The 19,800-nt window shown below is 41.4% G+C and overlaps 2 long non-coding RNA genes across 2 annotated transcripts in view; one reads left to right on the top strand and one right to left on the bottom strand.

Annotated features, from left to right (window-relative positions):
• Nucleotides 1-1,078: 1,078 nt before the first annotated feature.
• LOC307219798 overlaps nt 1,079-19,800 on the top strand; it is a 423,907-nt gene continuing 405,185 nt past the window's right edge. The window contains exon 1 of the long non-coding RNA XR_013840570.1: nt 1,079-1,126. This is a non-coding gene — a long non-coding RNA (uncharacterized lncRNA). The remainder of the gene's footprint in view (nt 1,127-19,800) is intronic.
• LOC307219791 overlaps nt 2,702-19,800 on the bottom strand; it is a 48,801-nt gene continuing 31,702 nt past the window's right edge. Inside the window, exons 2-3 of the long non-coding RNA XR_013840562.1 lie at nt 9,017-9,143; nt 2,702-2,774 (exon numbers count right to left, since the gene is read on the bottom strand). This is a non-coding gene — a long non-coding RNA (uncharacterized lncRNA). The remainder of the gene's footprint in view (nt 2,775-9,016; nt 9,144-19,800) is intronic.

Raw genomic sequence — 19,800 nt, 5'->3', positions numbered from 1 at the left:
TAGCTGATGTCAAATAAATGAGAGAGTCTAGCAATTATCCTTGGTGGTCTATTAAATTAATTTACTATGCAGCAATCTAAAATCTCCTAATAAAATGACACGCTGCGATCCCAGATGTTAACATTTGGATTGATGGGAGATGATAGCCTGCTTAATCCCCCTCTATTGTAGTCCTCCTGGCAGTTTTGAAATCACATCAAGGAGGCTTAATGCAGATGGAAGCCAGCATCTGATTTATGTAGTAACAAAACCTCTTCAAAAAGATGAGATCTTTGTGCCAGTGGCTTTGCTGTCTGTTTAAAAAATGTATCCATGGTAATTGACAGGTTGACCATACATGAGAGCAGTATCCACTCATTATCCACTTAACATGCTACAGCACTCACAACGGCAACGCACACAGCCCTGTGCCTTGATATTGACACTGGATGATCCCCTAGAGACAGGGAAATGACCCTCATTTTAATTTAGCCCCACCAGTGCATACAAATGAGCTTCAAATTAAACTGAGTACCAAATAACTAAAATCCATTTTACAATAATTTGAACATGAATTGTGGCAAGAGTTTTCATTCAGCACCAATTTCGTATAGATTAGCAATGTGTAGCTGTCCCGGTGTCTGGGAAACTCAGACTGCATTGCACTTCTGTTCCTGGCAGCATTTTTCTTCTTCTTGTATGGAAGCGGAAATCTGTAGGAAATGCACATGAAACCTTTTGAAGACACAGGCAGTGATCTTAGATGCTCAGATTATATGCAAGCAATCACTCATGATTTTTTCAGGATTGCCTTCAGTGTGCCAAACCAGTGTTTAGTAATTTAAACTGCAATCCTGCACAGTCATATCTCCAGGTTAGTCCTGTTGAACTAAGTGCAGTTTACTTTAGAGTAGGCATGTACAGAATTGCACTGTACATTCAGACTGTGTTAAAAAAAAGAAAACAGTCATTCTAAAGCATGGGTAGGTAAACTAAGGCTCGGGGGGCGGATCCAGCCCAATCACCTTCTAAATCAAGCCTGTGTGTTTTTAAATGAATAGAATGTGCATCTGTGGCTTATTTGTGGGGCCTGTGTGGTGTTTTTACATGAGTAGAATGTGTGCTTTTATTTAAAATGCATCTCTGGGTTATTTGTGGGGCATAGGAATTCATTCATTCCCCCCCCCCAAAAAAAATATAGTCCGCACCCCCCCCCCAAGGTCTGAGGGACAGTGGACCATCCCCCTGCTGAAAACGTCTGCTGACCTCTGTTCTAAAGGTACCAGAAATAAAGGTGATAGTGGGGATTGAAACGTAGAGAGATGGGAACCTTTCACATCACACATTTAAAGCACTACGATACCCTTTGAATAGTTGTGACTTCCCCCAAAGGATTCTGGGAGTTGTAGCTTTTTAAGAGTGCTGAGAGTTGTTAGGAGACTCCCCATTCCCTTTGCAGAATTACGATTTCCAGAATGGTTTATCAATCCCTCTTCCCAAGGAACTCTGCAAATTATAGCTCTGTGAGGGGAATGGGGGGGGGGGCTTCTAACAACTCTCGTTGCCTGTAATGACTAGCTTCAAAGATTCTTTTGGCGAAACCATGACTGCTTAAATTGATATCATAGTCTTTAAATGTATTGTGTGAAAGCGGCCATAGTTCAACCTTGAGAACCAGCGCATGCTTTATCTTTCTGCAAGACACATAAAGCCAATTTACACAAGAGAGTTGTTATATCAAGAGTTAAAGATGTCATTCTTGCTTACACGTTAAATGTGTTCATCCATCTACATATGCTGGAGCCCAAGCAAAGACTTGTAATCTACTATCTTTGCTGGATCAAGCTTTTGAGTGGGGTAAGCAGGTATACATGCAAAAAGACAGGAGCATTCAAGTGATTTTCACACATATGCCCACATTCCATTTTTCGGAACTTGTGCAGGAAAACTGCCATGTGTAGATATAGTTTTTTTGTCAAGTGTCTTTTCCAAGCATGTTTGTCATTGCCAGATACCCCTGATTTGATTTCTCTGCATATGGCACTACACCCAAGGGGTGGAATTGCATTACCCTTTCCTATAGCTAAAATTATATTCCAAAAATAAGTTAGAGTGATGGTTTATTAGACAAACAGAAACTGAAGGCAAAAAATTAAAGAAATGCTCGTCCCCCCCCCCCTCAGTTCTGTGCCCTGACAAGACACTAAACAGGCGCCTGTAAGTTTGGTAACATGAGGAAAATATATCTGCAGGCTTCTGGGTATAAAATATTCAATACCCAAGCATATGGCTTTATTATGCTGCCCCGCTACTGTCAAACTCAGCAGATACCAACTGAGATGCGTCAAAGACATCACTCAATTGATTAAAAGGGAATCAACACTATTTCATTGTGTTACATTATTCTTTAGAACAGGAGGTCATTTATCCACTGCATTCAGCTGTATAGAATAAAATACTAAAATATAGCATAGGAAGATTATTAATATATAGTTGCTTGAAGCTCCGGGGATGACACTTGTGAATCACGGGCAGCCATGTAAATTGTAAATCGAAACCATCAATTTTGTTTGGTAGAACACTACAGTCAGCAAGTTTCTGATCAGACGGGAGCAGCTTTCTGAATCTTACAGGAGCAATTGTCACTTTGCAATACTCCCTCATTCATAGGCTTCACTTAGTGCCGTGGTTCTTTATCATCCATGGTTCTTTTCTCAACCCCCTCACCTATTTTCCTGTTAACTGCCACTGTTGGATAGGGAAAACCCCAAGTCTTGTTCCACAAACTCTGTTCTCTGAATACAACAATGAAGCCCATTCAATGTACTGTAGTATTTGTACTGGTGGAGGCAGGAGCAGAGGAGGAGGGGTGCGGTGGGTGTGGTTCGCCCCGGGTGTCACCACTGAGGGTTGTGCTGTGACAAAATGCCGGGCAGCACTCACCGTGGGACTTGCAGCATGCCCGAGCCATGCGTCTCTCCTGGGAGAGACGCGGTGGCTTGGGCACACAGGCTCTGCGCTGCCCAAATGGTCCGCCCATTGCCTCCCCCCAGCTGTAGGGTGGCTGAGTGGGAGGAGGCAGGCAGACTCCAGAGGCCCCACGGTGCACCCCACCCATATGGGTTGCTCGCCCCGCCTCTGGCCACACCGCCCCAGGCACCCGAGCAGCTTCCTCTGCCACTAGGTGGAGGTTGATAAGAGAAAGGAACACCAGATGAGCACAGCTAATCTTTTATGTGCCATCTTGAAAGACCTACACTGGCTTCCAGTACGTTTCCGAGCACAATTCAAAGTGTTGGTGCTGACCTTTAAAGCCCTAAACGGCCTTGGTCCAGTATACCTGAAGGAGTGTCTCCACCCCCAGCGTTCTGCCCGGACACTGAGGTCCAGTGCTGAGGGCCTTCTGGCGGTTCCCTCACTGTGAGAAGCCAAGTTACAGGGAACCAGGCAGAGGGCCTTCTTGGTAGTGGTACCTGCCCTGTGTAACGCCCTCCCACCAGATGTCAAAGAGAAAAACAACTACCAGACTTTTAGAAGACATCTGAAGGCTGCCTTGTTTAGGGAAGCTTTTAATGTTTAATAGGTTATTGTATTTTAATATTCTGTTGGATTGGCTGAATAGAAAGTGGGGGACACAATTGCTCCTGTTGGAATCAGTGGGACTTGCTTCAGGGAGATGGCTGTTTCATGCTTTCTTATGTGAGCCACCATGTGCTCCAGTTTAGAGGAAAGGTGGGGTATATACAATATCAAATGAATAAAAAACAAAATTACCATGTTAGTTGGACCATGTAGACCCCATAGAACAAAGCCATTCCTCTTCCCGCCCTTTCAGTGCCTGATATCAGCCCCTCTTTCTGTCTCACTTAATTTCCCTTACAGTAAGCCTTTGACTCCACAGTGAATAAATAGAGTCTGGCAGGATTAATGTTTGCAAATTTTCTTTTAAACTATTCATTTAGCCATAAACCCAAGATGTGTCTCTGAAGATGTACATGTCTAATCTCCTTAGTCACCTTTTATCAGGACTTGTCTGTAAAATCTTGTGTGATGGGCCTGGGAGACTCCTACAAGTGACTGTGAAATGGAACAGCTACCTCAAGTAGCATCTGCTGAAATCCCCAAAGTCATCAAGGCAGCTCCTGATGGGAAGGATAATATCCTTCACTATGTTGCTGATGTACCAGTGCAAAAAGGAGTCACCTATTTTTCATGAATTATTGGGTAAGCATGTGCAGACCCATCACAGTAAACGATGAATATTTAATTCAAAAATAGAGGAGCTTCATCTTTGCAGCTAAAGAAATAGATGCCATCTTAATCCAGAAGAAGAAGAAGAAGAAGAAGAAGAAGAAGAAGAAGAAGAAGGATAATTTATTATTTTTACCTCACCCACATGGCTGGGTTTCCCCAGCCACTCTGGGCGGCTTCCAACAAAATATTAAAAATAAAATAAAACATCAGACATTAACAACTTCCCTAAACAGGGCCGCCTTCAGATGTCTTCTAAAAGTCAGGTAGTTGTTTATGTCCTTGACATCTGGTGGGAGGGTGTTCCACAGGGCAGGCGCCACTACTGAGAAGGCCCTCTGCCTGGTTCCCTGTAACTTGGCTTCTCGCAGTGAGGGAACCGCCAGAAGGCCCTTGGTGCTGGACCTCAGTGTCCGGGTAGAACGATGGGGGTGGAGACGCTCCTTCAGATATACTGGACCAAGGCCATTTAGGGCTTTAAAGGTCAGCACCAACACTTTGAATTGTGCTCGGAAACGTTCTTAATCCGAGGTACTATTTCTGGGTTAGCGGAGTCTGTAACCTGAAGCGTATGTAACCCGAGGTACCACTGTACTTGGGAGCAAACTTCATTGAATTCAGCAGGGCTCATTTCTCACTAGACACGTATAGGACTGTACTGTTAACGGCTCTTTGGGAAAGGCCTTTTGGCACAGGGACCTCCAGAACAAGATGGGTCAAACCATCATAAAGGATAGAAGGCCCTCGGAGCTGGACCTCAGTGTCTGGGCTGAACGATGGGGATGTAGACGCGCCTTCAGGTATACTGGGCCAAAGGGAAATTAAAGCATTTTCTTTCTGCATCAGGCTGCTCTGGGTCTTGGACTTCAGCCCTGATGAAAGCTCCTCTCAACAGAAGAGCAAAGTTCCTGTGGCAGCCCCTATAACAAATGGGAAATCAGTAGTCCTAGATGAACAGGCCAAGACTGCTTACATAGAAAACATGCGATCCTGAGGTAGATCTAATGTTAGCAACCCCTTTGTTAGGAGCCCCTCCCAGATATAGACCTCTCCTCATAATCTCCAGAGCTGTTATTATAAGAAGGTAATAAATGCTCTTCTAAATTCCACGCTATCCAAACATCAGACAAGTCAAGTTATGGGTAGGCTAAAGTTAGGAGAAGAAATGAAGCAGTGCTGGTAATAAGGGGGATATTAACCACAAAAGAAATGTATGAGTTTTATACTAATTTAGCTGTCAAAACTGCCCCCAAAAGAATTGTGGGAAAACAATAGCATAAATAATAGCTTCATAAATGGTAGTTTGCGTGTGTAGGTCCCCAGACCACCCCTCAAATAATTTCACACATCACACATAATTTTAGTTTTGGTTTTTGGGCACTATTTTGGCCACAACTTTATTAAAATACAAAATCTGTGAGTGGTTGTTTAGACATTGGTTATGACTATCTGTCCCCCCGCCAGGGACAGAACTGACATTCTGAGCTCCGATCGGAAGCCAGTAGAAGGGAAAGTCAATGTAACAGAAGAAATACCTATAGAAAAAGGTACACGACAAGGTTGCCCAATATCCCCTTTACTTTTTATATCAGTCCTGGAGGTTTTGTTAAACATGATCAGAAAGGACCAGTTGGTTAAAGGAGTTCAGGTCGGAGTTAGACATTATAAATTAAGAGCATTTGCAGATGATCTAGTATTGACCTTGCAACAGCCAGACACTAGTACTAAAAGAGTTTTAGAACTAATTGAAATATTTGGTCGAGTAGCAGGTTTTAAATTGAACAGACAAAAAACGAAAGTGTTGGAAAAAAATTTAACAATGGAAGAAAGAGAGAGTTTTCAGAATGAAACAGGCTTGGAAATAACAAAAAGGGTAAAATACCTAGGGGTAAACTTAACATCTAAGAATGTGAATTTATTTAAGGATAATTATGAAAAATGTTGGTCAGAAGTTAAAAAGGATCTGGAAATTTGGTCAAGGCTGAAACTTTCCTTGTTAGGCCGAATCGCTACTATTAAGATGAATGTATTGCCTAGAATGCTGTTTTTATTCCAGACGCTGCAGATTGTGGACAAGATGGATTGTTTCAAGAAGTGGCAGAAAGATATATCAAAATTTGTCTGGCAGGGCAAAAAGCCCAGAATTAAATTTAAGATTTTAACTGATGCAAAGGATAGAGGGGGGTTTGCCCTGCCGGACTTAAGACTCTACTATGAATCAGCAGCTTTCTGCTGGTTGAAACACTGGCTACTTCTTGAGAATACTGACATTTTGGATCTGGAAGGGTATGACAATAGCTTTGGTTGGCATGCATATTTATGGTACGACAAGGTAAAGGTGTACAAAAGTTTTAAAAACCATATTGTAAGGAAAGCATTGTATAATGTTTGGATTAGATACAAAGATCTGTTGGAAAGCAAAACCCCTAGGTGGGTGTCACCAATGGAAGCTAGGGAAGTAAAAAAGCTTAATATGGATTCTAAATGGCCAAAATATCATGAGATTATAGAATACGATGGTGAAAGGGTGAAACTCCAGAGTTATGAGAAACTAAAACCTAAGGTTCGAGATTGGTTGCATTACTACCAGATAAATGAGACGTTTAAACAGGACAGGAAAATAGGATTTCAGAAAGAGAAGTCAAAATTAGAAACAGAATTGTTGGAACCCAATACTAAGAATTTATCAAGAATGTATAACTTGCTGTTAAAATGGAATACACAGGATGAAACGGTGAAATCAGCTATGATTAAATGGGCACAAGACATAGGTCATGATATTATGTTTGCTGACTGGGAACAGTTATGGACCACCGGTATCAAATTTACTGCATGTAATGCTTTAAAAGAAAATATTATGAAAATGATCTACCGGTGGTACATGACCCCAGTCAAGCTTGCAAAAATTTATCATTTGCCTAATAATAAGTGTTGGAAATGTAATGAGACTGAAGGCACTTTCTACCACCTTTGGTGGACCTGCCCAAAGGTTAAAGCTTTCTGGGAAATGATCTATAATGAAATTAAGAAGGTCCTTAAGTGGACTTTTCCTAAGAAACCAGAGGCTTTCCTCTTGGGTATGGTGGGCCAAGTGGTGTTAAGGAAGGATAGGACATTCTTTATGTATGCCACTACAGCAGCAAGAATTCTACTGGCAAAGTATTGGAAGACGCAAGAACTACCTACTCTGGAAGAATGGCAAACAAAGGTGATTGACTTTATGGGACTGGCTGAGATGACGGGCAGAATCCGGGACCAGGGGAAAGAGACAGTGGAAGAGGACTGGAAGAATTTCAAGATATATCTTAAAAATAACTGTAAAATTGAGGAATGTTAAGATGTCAGGGGGTAAGAAGTAAAGAATTGCAGCAGTAAACAAAAAAAAAAAACTTAAGAAATATTTATGAAAAAGAACTAAGACAATGGACTTAAGGGTTGCTAAAGAATTTTAAACAAGGATGCAGGGATAGGGAGGTATGGGGAAGTCAGAGAAAAAAGGTTATGAACCGATGATTATGAAGTTATACTGTGTTACATTGTTCTTTATTTTATGTGTGGAAAATTAATAAAAATCATTATAAAAAAAAAAAAAAGAAGGGAAAGTCAATGTTGGGAATCAGTTGAGCGTCAGACCACGCCGCTCACCCAACCAGCTCCCCAAGGCTTGCCGGCCCTGGTCCCATGACAGGGATTGGATGAAATCGTGGCAAGCCCCAGGATTCCTTTAACAGAATTCCCTTCAGCACAATAGGAGGGGCAGGCACAGCCTATCCTGACCCCTCCACCACCAGCTATTTATAACCAATGCCTAACCGCAACCTTACAAGTTGTGACGAATTGCTAAGTAGTAGGCAAAAACCAAATGGCACCAGCCAATCAGCCAAATGGCAAAATTCCTACTAGGCCCCTGCACCAAGGCAGACGACCTCATGACAGGCAAAGCAAGGTCAACCGGAAAACAGGGCGGGCGGGCGGGTGATTCGAAGCACTCTGCAAAAGAGAAAGGAAAACCAAAGAGCCCTGATATTTAAAGGCTAATGGTCCCACCCACCAACTTGCAACATGCAATTTGCCCCAGCAACCCGGTCATCCAATCAATGCCCCAGGCAATAGCCATAAACCTGCCTGGCAACACAGGGCTGGCCTGGTGGCCCACACCGCAACACGCACTCTCATTTAATTGGAGAATGCGCTTTACAGACATGCTCAAATCTTTTAGTTTAATAGGTTGCTAGAGCCAACATCTGGGATGCACATTATCAAAAGAAAAACACTAATAAAATATTAAAACTAAACCGCTCATTTTAGCTGTGACAAACATTTTACACAATATTCTCTTCTTTTGTGTGATTAATCCATATTTTAATATAAATACTTAGGGGATAATCAGCTGTAAAATTAGGATCATTGTGGTTAACATTCCTGGTGCAAACTAGAAGTCTACTTTGTAATATGGAACAGGTGTAGGAAAAAGGTTCCTTTTTTTATGTCCTTCGTTGAATTTATCTTTAAAGCACTTTAATAGAAAACTGCTGACCGAAGGTGTAACAAACTGCTTTAGAAAGCACAAGTAAATGAAATATAATGCTAGAGCAAACAATAAAATTGATAAATCAACTTAACCAATGAGAATCTGCAGAAGATGTAACCTTGCAACTATGAACTGTGATGTACAATGTAGTCTTGCTCTTAAAACTATATAGAACATTGCTGGGATTATCAATGGAGGAGCAACAGGCAATTGCTCAAGTCTTTTCATTGATTCCAATGTCCAGAATGTACCTGCCTTTTCAGGGGAGGCCGATATAATTTCTTTTGCATCATACATTTCTTTTCTTTTGCACGTAGCTGCATTACAAACAGTTTTATGGCGGTTCTTCTACTAGCTCCCAACGATTCTGGTAAAATGGATTCTAGAAAAAGATAGCATAGGTATACCACTTAGAAATTCATATAACAGGAGACAGATTTATCTTATTTTTATTGAAGTTGAAGTTCCAATGGAAAATACTCACAAATATTTATGTTTTCCTACTTGGAACGTTTTGAGAGAGTGAAATAAATTCATTTTCAGGCTTTCATTTTTCATGTTCAGGGCAGGATTCCCATCAACAGCAGACCTGCACAAGGACCTCCATTTGCACAACTGGGTTTGCCTCCCCCTGAACACCCACCATGCCCCCAAAATTGGCTCTGGTGTACAGAATATTTGTGCAGATGGAATGATTTGAGGAGCACAATATTGACTTCTACCCAAAGTGTGATAGGCTTTGCCAGGTTGGACGTGGGAGAATGTACATTTACTTTTACATGGACCAATAAAGGAAAGGCAATAAAGGGAGCCATGGCTGTTGCTATCTGTCCTTCTTCCCTTCTTGTAGTAGTTAGCATTGCTATATGTTTGCAGTAATTCAGACAACCGAAAGACAGTAAACAAAGGGGTCATGGGGAAGGATGGGGATTTTTTAAACTGAGTGCACATTTAAACGTGAATTTTCCCAATTTCTAAAACAGTAAGCAAACAAATGATAGCTAGCCTTCAAATACTGCAATCCTCCAATTTTTCAATGTGGTTCTTCAGCCAAATAATGTGCCCTGCCACCACATCTTCCTTCACTGAAAGATAAATGCATGTTCTCCAAGTTGCAATCTGACAATGCTAATCACAGCAAATAAAAGCAGTACTTATTGTGTCTCTCAGTGAACAGTCATAGAATTTAAGTTTGCATAATCACCACCACAGAAGAAAAACACTGTCACTTACCGCAAACATGACTGAAGACATTTATGCATGCATGAATTCATGTGACATTCAGTCTTTTGTCTCAGGCAGTTGAAACCTGGATACTGACCCCAGAGTCCTCATGGGAGTCAGGTGACATCAGGGAGGCAGACTCAGGCCAGTCTCTGCAAATGTGCTCCTTCTCAGTCTGGGCTCCTCGTGTGGCGAGACAGGTGGCTACGTATAAAATTATCACTTTGTGCTGCTACATTATCTGACCACCTGCTGCCTCAAGTATTTGCCAGCCCTTGGATGGGAATGCCTGATATTTACATAGTATAACTACATCTTAAAATTAGTAACAAATGGGAAGAATAGAAAGATAATATCTGTTTTCTTAAATAGTTTAAACATGATTTAAACAAACCTAAGTATCTAAGGCAGAGTGAGGTGGCCGCCTCAGACAACCTGCACTGTATCCCTTAAGTGAACCTTCTGTCCTCCATTGCATTGTCTCATTGTGATTCTATAGTATTGATTCAACAACCAATCAAGTTGGCTTCTGTTTATGGAAAGAGTGGTGGTGGGACAATCTTGCATTTCACCTTGGGCAGCAAGATGTCTTGAGACAGATCTGAGTGCCTCATCACTTGACAGTCATCACGATTAAAAATTGGTATCCAGTGGGACTTCCTCTTGCTCTCCTTTTCCCATGAACCCCAAAAATCTGCTCTGGAGGGTCCTCCAGCCCCCTAGAGCAGATTTTGAGGATGCACACAGGGGAGAGGAAAGATAGAGGGAGTTCTATTGTGCAAGTCAACTGTGTGAGTGGAACAGCAGTGCTGGATACAACCCAGTGGTGTCAGATGATAGAACACTTCAGTGTTCAGTATGTTTCACAAATGCAACCTATCACTTGATGATGCACAGTGATAAACATGCATGTGTGAACTCACTCTGTGAAGTGCCATCACTTCATTGATTATATAGCAGCTTTCTCTTACTCGAGTAACTGGGTCCCAATGTACTCTAAACTTTATACTAGGAGTGGGGAACTTGTGGGCCTCCAGATGGCCACTGATCAGGGATGATGGGAGCTGAAGTCTAAAAACCTCTGGAGGGCTATGGGTTCTCCACTTCACATACTAACACTGATCCTTGATCTAAAATCAGTAAGTACCATGCAGCTAGGTCAGCCCATGGTAAATCAGGATAACTGCTTGGAAGCCTATCAAGCATTAAGCAGCATATTAATTAATTAAATAATGAATTAATTAATTGTCACAGGAGGAAACATTGCATAGCAAACGAACCATTGTGTTCCAAAATACCTGCTGCTACTAAAATTCAATATTCTGCAGTTCATCTTCAATAAGGAATAACTGGAAGCTAGAGGCAGACAGGCTAGAGGACTGAAAAACCCCACCACCCAAAATTACAGGTAACTGATTTCCTGTAAAGATGATGATATTATTGATGAGCCATTGGTGATGATTTTCAGATGGTGAGCTTGTAGCTGATTATTCAACAGGAAAATTTATTCCAGTCATTCCTAAGGACTGTAGTCATCTGCAAAAGAAGCCTACAAAGTATCCTCAGATGCCACCTCCAAGTACTGGCTGTGAAGTCTTTATGTAGTAGATTCTACCAGATGCCAGAGAAACCAGTCCACTTTGCATGACTTTATGATTAGAGTGTCATGCACTGGCATATCTGACACAGGTGTACCTCAACACTCTCCAGCATAAAATCATTTCATTACTGTAAGTCTCAGGATCGGGCTACAAGTTAGCAAGCATCTATGCTCAATGGGCATATTCACCTTATACCTTCCTGTAGTTGTTGAGGCATAGACCTGCACCACAACAACTACCTTTTCAAAACAACAACAACACCCAAACATGGCAGAGGTGAAGATCTTTGCCACGAGATCCCTTACTAAAGTTCCTTTCTGGCAAAAGTTTCCTGCATTGCATGGGATTGGACTAGATGATCCTTGGAATCTTTTCCAACCCTTCTATTATTCTGATAGCAATGGTCCCCCTTAGAAGAATCATCCTTCTTCAAGCATGGAAGATGCAACACTTCCTTTTTGCTGTTGATTCAGCAGTGGGGAAAGCAAGGAAACATAGTTTTAAGGATTGTTCCCCCTCAACAGGGATAATAGAGGAGCCGTGCTTATGGAAGGGATGCAAGTCTCACTTATATTATCGCTGCCCTAAAAATAAAGTTCTTGTACAAAGCTTCTTTGCTGTTTAATACCTTCCCCCTCTGCTGACTCAGTTGCTCCAGGGACTGCTGCTTATTTCATGCAGATGAAGGGAACCATTTTGTCCCAGAGGAGCCAAGGGATAGTGTTTTTCCAGGGCCCAAACTGGAAAATGGGAGCCAAGTCTGAGGCTTTGCCCAGTGTATGCTGACTCATCCTCCAATTGGTAGATGCCAATTACAGCAAGAGACAGTTTTCGTAAGTCAAGCATAAATGTTACACATATGAATCGATACTCACAAACTACAGTCCAATCTGGGTAAATTAACTTATATAAAATTTCATTAGTTTGAGCTGCCAAGCCTTTTAACTACATCATATCGTCAGAGCTGATTAATGAGGCCAGCCCATGTGATGAAAGCCAAGGCTGCATGTTGTCTTTCATAAATAATATAGAAATTATTGCTGTCTGCAATGAAGAAACATGCTGTCAGTGAAGAATTAGGAAAGTTCCTAACAGATGAAGAGCTAATTGATCCCTAAATTATTCATACCATTTCTCTGGGCGCTCATACACCACTGGTGGCTTTTTTTCACCCTCTGAGCATAATGCCATTATCCTGAAAATAATTTCTTGAGATGTAGCTGGCTTTTTTTGCCATGCATTTCGAGTTAAGGGGAGGGAGTGAAAAACTGTGCCCATTAACATATAGATTTCATTTTATATGGAATATAAGAGACAGTTTGCATGCGACTAATGAAGACAACGAAATCAGCAAGCGTTTCTCTCTTGGTGTAGTTTTGTAGTAGCAACTCCATTTTCATGAAAGGAAGGGTAAACATTATCACCATTAATTATCTCCATTGCTCAGCTTGTATTTCCACTTATCTATTCTCGTGGAAAGTCCAGTTATCATGCACTAAAATAAACTTAACTCATCACCACAGTTCGCTTCAGTGTGCCTGGAATTGTGCATTACTTCCTCCAACTTGAAAATGTCTTATTGTCACACTTTCAGGGGCCCATCCCCATCAGAGCAAGGTTCTTGTCTCTCAAAAGATACTCCCCACTTTGAATCATTGCCATCTTACAGCTAGAAGTGGCTGGACTCATCAGGGGAGGGAGAAGGAACAGATGATAGACCTTACTGCCAGTTCCTACATGTTGATTCGTCCAATAAAGATATTGCTGAACTGTGAATTTTAGAGTTATTCTCTGTGTGTATCTTACACATCTCATCGTACGGAAACATTAATGTTAACCGATCTTGGATCCACACTCCAACTGACAGCTGCAATAAATTGGTCTGAGAGTGGTTGAATTGACTATGGTCACTTGGAGAGATTGAAGGCTAATCAGGTTTTGAACCTGATATGTCCATATTTATCAAACTCTAGACAAGCCTCCATCATTCTGGTGTTTTCTACTTGTATGGGCTACAATTCCTATCAGAGCCAGCCACCATGGCTAATAATCAAGGATGATGAAAGTTGTATTCAACAGCATCTGGGGGGCAAAACAGTGGGGAAGGTTCCTCTAGACATTATGGGTGGTCTTCAACTAAGGATGAGCACAGGTGTAATAGGATTTTCCTGCTTTCCTCCTCTATCCCCAAATTTGATCTGGAGGAAGAAAACCCAGAACAGATTTATGAGGCATGTAGGGGGAAGAGAGGGGGAAAATGTTCCACTGCACAAGGAGAAATTGTTGCACTGATGGAATATTCACTTTAGCACTATGCTGAATAAAACCCCAGGTTTTGTTAAAAAAACACACACCACACCACTGAATCTTAAAGGTGGTCATGACAATATGAAACAGTTGCAACTGCTACTTTTCTGAGCCAAACCGTGTTGCAAAAACAAAATCAAAGCAACCAACACATCGGTCCTGTTTGTTTTTATTGTAGCTAACAGCAGCTCGCCATTTTAAAAGCATCAGCCATATTTCATGCAAAACATTTTGTGACCAAGCTAACAGCTTGTGTTTCAAATTCCAAGCAATAAAACTACCCAAAATTAAATTATGGAAGAATTTCTGCCAGTCTGCTCTGTCACACTTTCCCTTTTCTGACCCATCACATCCAACCCTCACAGCTGCCTCTGTTCTCCTGGTTCTTTGGGGGACTTTTACTTGGGCGTTCATCAGGTCAACCCCAACAGTCCAGTGTCTCCTGAAAATGATCTGTCAACGCTGCTACTCACTGATATCTATTGGCAAGTCTCACCGAAAAGAATGTGAGTTTGCAGCCAATGAGTCTTGATGGGTCAGACCAATACAATTCTAAACCAACTCTCTTAAACTTGATGCCAAATCCTTTGATCAGGTGAATTGTTTTTCACTGAAATGGACTGGCTGTGTTGCACTCACAACAGTTGTATTATTTTCCAGCAAAAGTGGTAACAGCAGATGTCACTTGAGTTAACTGAGAAGTTAGCAATTGTCAAATAATAAGGAATAAAAAACGGAACTAACAGCATAATCCATGATATAATGATGAATGCCAAACATCTGCTTCTGAGAATCATAATTAAAAAAACAAACAGGAATGACAAATTCCTTTTGAAACCAACATTTAACATTCGGGGAGCATGTCATATCTAAATAATACTTTGAATCTCCATGGAACTCTGCTTTGACCTTTCCTGTGGACTCAAGGTATTCATTTGATATAGATCCCGTTTGCTTTACTTCTCTCTATAAGCTCTAGCACATGTTATTGTTTCTTCTTCATATTTGTCACCTGTACATTGAAATATGGAAAGTGTTGGTGATTTTAAGGCAGGAAGAAACAGTTGCTTTTTCCCTCTAGGTCTATAACTTTGGGGGCAAGCAATTTTCCATTAACAAATCAATGAGAATGGAGAGCTCAATGGCCGCACATAGCGTTACCCATCATTAAAATGTCACTTTTGATTGGATTTTGTCATCACGTTCTTGGGGTGAAAATGGACATCCATTCTATGAAGTTGAAGTAAGTTGTTTGAAAATGGCCACTTGAACTGATGCAGTGACTCCCCCGTCCTCCCGGAGTCGTGCCATTTTGTTTGTGTCCATTGGCCCCTCCCCGTGGCTGCTGCAGAGCATCCTGGGTTCTTGCCAGACCCAGTTTTGAATTCTGGCCAATCCGTGGTGGCCTGGGGTGGGGCAGGGCCTGGGAGCAGACCATGCACCAGCAGTCTTCACTTTGGTCTGCTCCCCGGCCATTTAAGCGGGCCAGCGCTGCCCTCTGCAGAAGTAAGTTGTTTGAAAACACATTATGTACTCTAAAATCAAAGCTTTCAGAATGCTGCAGATGGATATTCAACCCACTTCCACCAAACTTTAGAATGTCTAGCTGTCTGTCTTCACCCTTATATGTCATTCCTTTTTCTGGGATTCATGCCATGACTTTCCACCCATCAAAACATCTTGTCATTGGTAAGTCACTCAACATTACAGTCACCATAGAGACTGACAGTCAAGTACCACATCGTCTCATACTTGTGCCCAAAACATTGCATTCATGCCCATAATTAGGGTAAACACTCCAAGCCAGCTAAATTAATTATTTTCCTTTTCAAATTAGGGGAAAATCCAGATGCAGATGCCAAAACCCTGTCTAAAACCTTAGAGAGCCATGCCAACCAGTGTAGACAACAATGAATTCCATGAACCAGAAGTCAGACTCAGCATAATGTAGTTTCCTACGTTCCTGGGCATGGCCAGAATCTCAGACTGACACTTTCCAGGCCTTACAATCTAACAGATCCAATAGACACCTCAGCCTTTGAGCTTAGACTACTTTACAAGTCACCTTGATGTTTTTCCATACAACAGGACACTTAGACTCAGGCTTCGTCAACCCTCCATATCCTCCATTGTTGCCTTTTCTGGGCAACTGTTGCTTCTCTGGATGGTTGAGAATGTAGGTAAACCTATGTCCCTTCATGCTCTTCTAAACCCCTAGTATCACTTGCCTCCCTCAAATAAAGTGGTATATTCCCCCCTTCCCCTATAAAGCATTAGCATGTAGTAGTTTGAGTTTAAATTGACAAAGACCCAAGCTTCTAATTTTGTGCTTGCACTTTCCCTCTTCCATATTCTATTCCCATTTCTCCGGCTCATCTTTCTTTAACCTTCATTTTAGCTCTGCATTATTATTTTTTTGCCAAGTTGTTAATTATTTATTCAGAACAGTGGTTGACTGTCCAATCAACAACATCCTTTGGGAGGTTCACGCTAAGTTTGAACAGTGTACACTTAAAATCTTAAAACATTCATTAAAACATTGAAAACATTTGGAAAGAAAACCAATCACTTTCCTGCCTAAAAACCGGCACAAGTGGTATAACAGCATTTTAAACCCAGTAGAAATAAGTACAAGAACATAATGCTTGGAGAATAAAAGCTCATCAGCTGCTATGAAAAGAGCTTAATGTAAGCACCAGGTGAGTCTTTTTGGGGTAGGCATTTTCTAACTGAGACACCATCGCTAAAAAGGGCCGTTTTCTTAGCAACCACTCACTTTATTTCTTTAAGTGGGAGAACCTGGTTAATGATCTCTGGTGAAGATCTCAAGCCCCAGAGGAGGCAATATTTCAGGTAAAGAGGCCACATCATTTAGAACTTTACACCTGATGCCACATTACATCCTTGCTTGTTATTCAACTTCCATAGGTTCTGAATCAAATCTATTCAGCAATTCTTCCCAGTCCACCACTTGATTATGATTGCTGGATTAGCCCTTAAACTGATGGACCTATCCCCACTGAAAATATTTCAGCCACTTTCTTCCTTGATATGTCCATAGTGTGGGATGTAACATAAGCAGTCAAGTACAACATTTCCTGTTTGCCCAGAGTAGACACGCAGGGGATTGTTACTCCAGCCAGGAGGACTTCCTGTCACACCTGGTCTGGAGCACCCTCCCCCTGCATGTGACCAAGTAGGTGGGAGTGACCCTGGCACGCTGCCCTCTTCCTCTCACTCCTTCTTTGCTTTATTCCATCTTGATGTTCTTTTGCTGTCTGCTGGCTCTCAGCCAGCAGCACATGGGCTCAGTCCCCATATGGGATGAATCTACACTCTCTTCTGTAACTACAAGCTAAAGCCTGCCTTCAGGATCATACTGTGGACTGAATGTAAGTAAACATCTTATTACTTTTAAAAGAAGACAGTTGTGTCTTTGTTTTTTTTAAGAAGGAACAAAGGGGATTTACCAGGAACAAATCCAATCTGGACAAGCCAGACTGGATTGCTTAAATTAGGAGATTCTAACAAATCTACCAACTAATTTCCTGCAATATACAGGGGAATGTACTCTGTTCCCAGCTCGCTAGCATGAGTGAAGAAGGATAATATTAAATCAATATATCCTCTCCTACTATCCTCAACATTCCCACACATAGCAACTACAGGCTTTTTCAAGCACTTCTTAAAACAAACTGCAACACAGTTTAAACCTAAGATTATTTGGAAGAAGTTATGTGTTTTCAATGTGCTTTAAATTTGTGGTGGAGCTCAGCCCCAGATGGTCAACCTAAAATTCAATCATTTATGACCCACTGTCCTTCTCATGGTATCATTGTTGCACTCCAGGTTTAGATTAAAAATGAGACTGAGGTCAGTTGGTCTCTCTCTGGTTACCAGAACTCCAGCTTTCATTCTTGCTGATTCTATGACACTCAAAACATCTGTAACCACTTGTCAGTGAATCAAATGGTCATAGCATCTGCTGGATGGCTCAGCTTACGCTTCAGATCTTAGCAGGCAGGTTTTGTGTAACAAAACGTATTATTCTAATTAGCACTCTTTTGGGCAAGGAGATCAATATTTCAATTGTCAGGGAGATTACATTACGTTTTCACCTTTTGAGATTGTTGCCTATATCAGAGGCTGGGGTCTGCAGAAAAGGGAAACCTGCAGTTAGGGACTTTATACAGGTTTTTCAAACAGACGTAAATCAGGTTCTGATACAACTGCACATCCATGCCCACTTACTAATTCAAGTGCATAATGTGCCTTTTCATGACATCTCAAATAGAATTGCCCTTAGTGCTCACCCTCCTCCTCTATTCCAGACAGAACCAGAGAAGAATAGGAAGATCTGTGATGGCTTTTAAGGGAACCGAGAACAGAATTTGAAGAAATTAAATGAACCAGGGACCCAGAGTCCCTGGATGGATCAGGAATACAGAGTCAAGGCAGAACCTGGCAAATACGGTTTGGTGCCAAGAAAAAATGTCAGGAATTATGGGAAAACCTAGTATGTGCCTCACAGGGTTGTGGTGGGGATGAAATTGGGAGAGGAGCCATGCACACCACCTTGAGGTCCTTAGAAGATAAGGTGGTATAAAATGGTAATTAAAAAAATAAAAAATCAAACAGTAGTTACCTAACAGTTTATGGTTTTACTACACAGACCAGTAGTGTACTTTCTAAAAACCACACTTTCAGACTGGGAAGTAGCAGCCGTCCCCCTCCTCCCCCCCCCCACTCCAGCAAGTTATTTCTGGATTGTTCCATATGGTCACTTTTAAAATAAGACAAGCTGTTCATTTTTTATCAAAAAATGAGTTTTATCTAAGAGTTTTATCCTACTGTATTTGAGCTTTGAGGCCTCTGGATTAGTTGAGGATAAATTGCTTGGATACCTTTGGAAAGGTTGATGAGGGGCACTGCTCCAGGCTTGTGAGATAAGATGGCTTCTTAGATACCTGCCAAACAGATTTTAACTTAAATGTGGCACTATGGCTGTCAAAAGATGCTGTGTCCTCCTTGTCATACTGTTCCAGATACAGAGTTGTATTCAACACTATTGTTCCACTTGCACAACAAGGAAATGTTGAAGAATATGGTAGGATGTCCTTAGTTTCATTGGAGAAAAGTTGGACGGTATGGTGGGACATTCCTATTTTTATCGAAAAAATGTTGGAGGGTATGGAGTTATGCAACCCCAAGCCAAGGAGATAAGTAACTATATAACTTTTAGAAGACACCTGAAGGCTGCCCCGTATAGGGAAGTTTTAAAACGTTTAATGTATAAATTGTAAAATAATTATTATATTATGAAATAGGACATCCCTATTTTCACTGGAGAAATGTTGGAGGGTGTGGACTCGATCTGAATTTATGGTGGAGGTGAACAATGAACAATCAGCATTATGGTGGGGAGGGGTGCGTACGTTAGTGTAACCCATCCCCTTGTTAAAGGACTCTGTGCTGGAAGATGAGCCTTGTGTGTGTGATTCACAATCACCCTCTTCATACAAACAAGTTTGTTCCTTTATGTAGAATGGTCTCATTGAAAAGCTTTGAAAAAATATGTGCCCCAGGAATCCTGGGTTTAAATTTGTGTATTTTCTTAAGAATATACAATAGCATAGAGAGCTTAATGTAATACCATATCTCTCTCTCTCTCTCTCTCTCTCTCTCTCTGAATGATTGGAATTCAGTTTGTTTTCATTAATTTGTACAGGAGCAGGCACTATCTGGCAAGGCAAAGGGCACCCCTGGTTTGTTCTGAAACACAGAAGAAATGCACTCTCCCTTTTTATTGCTACAGTTGTTTTACATTAAACCTGGAAGAAGCACAATGTTGTGTAACACAAAGCATCTTTTCTTCTACTGATGTGTTCTGTAAACCTCATAAATTTT

Source organism: Podarcis cretensis, assembly GCF_951804945.1.
Source record: "Podarcis cretensis genome assembly, chromosome: 7".
NCBI classification, from domain to species: Eukaryota; Metazoa; Chordata; class Lepidosauria; order Squamata; family Lacertidae; genus Podarcis; species Podarcis cretensis.
Note: the sequence above shows the minus strand (reverse complement) of the source record. Positions and strands in the feature narration are given on the sequence as shown.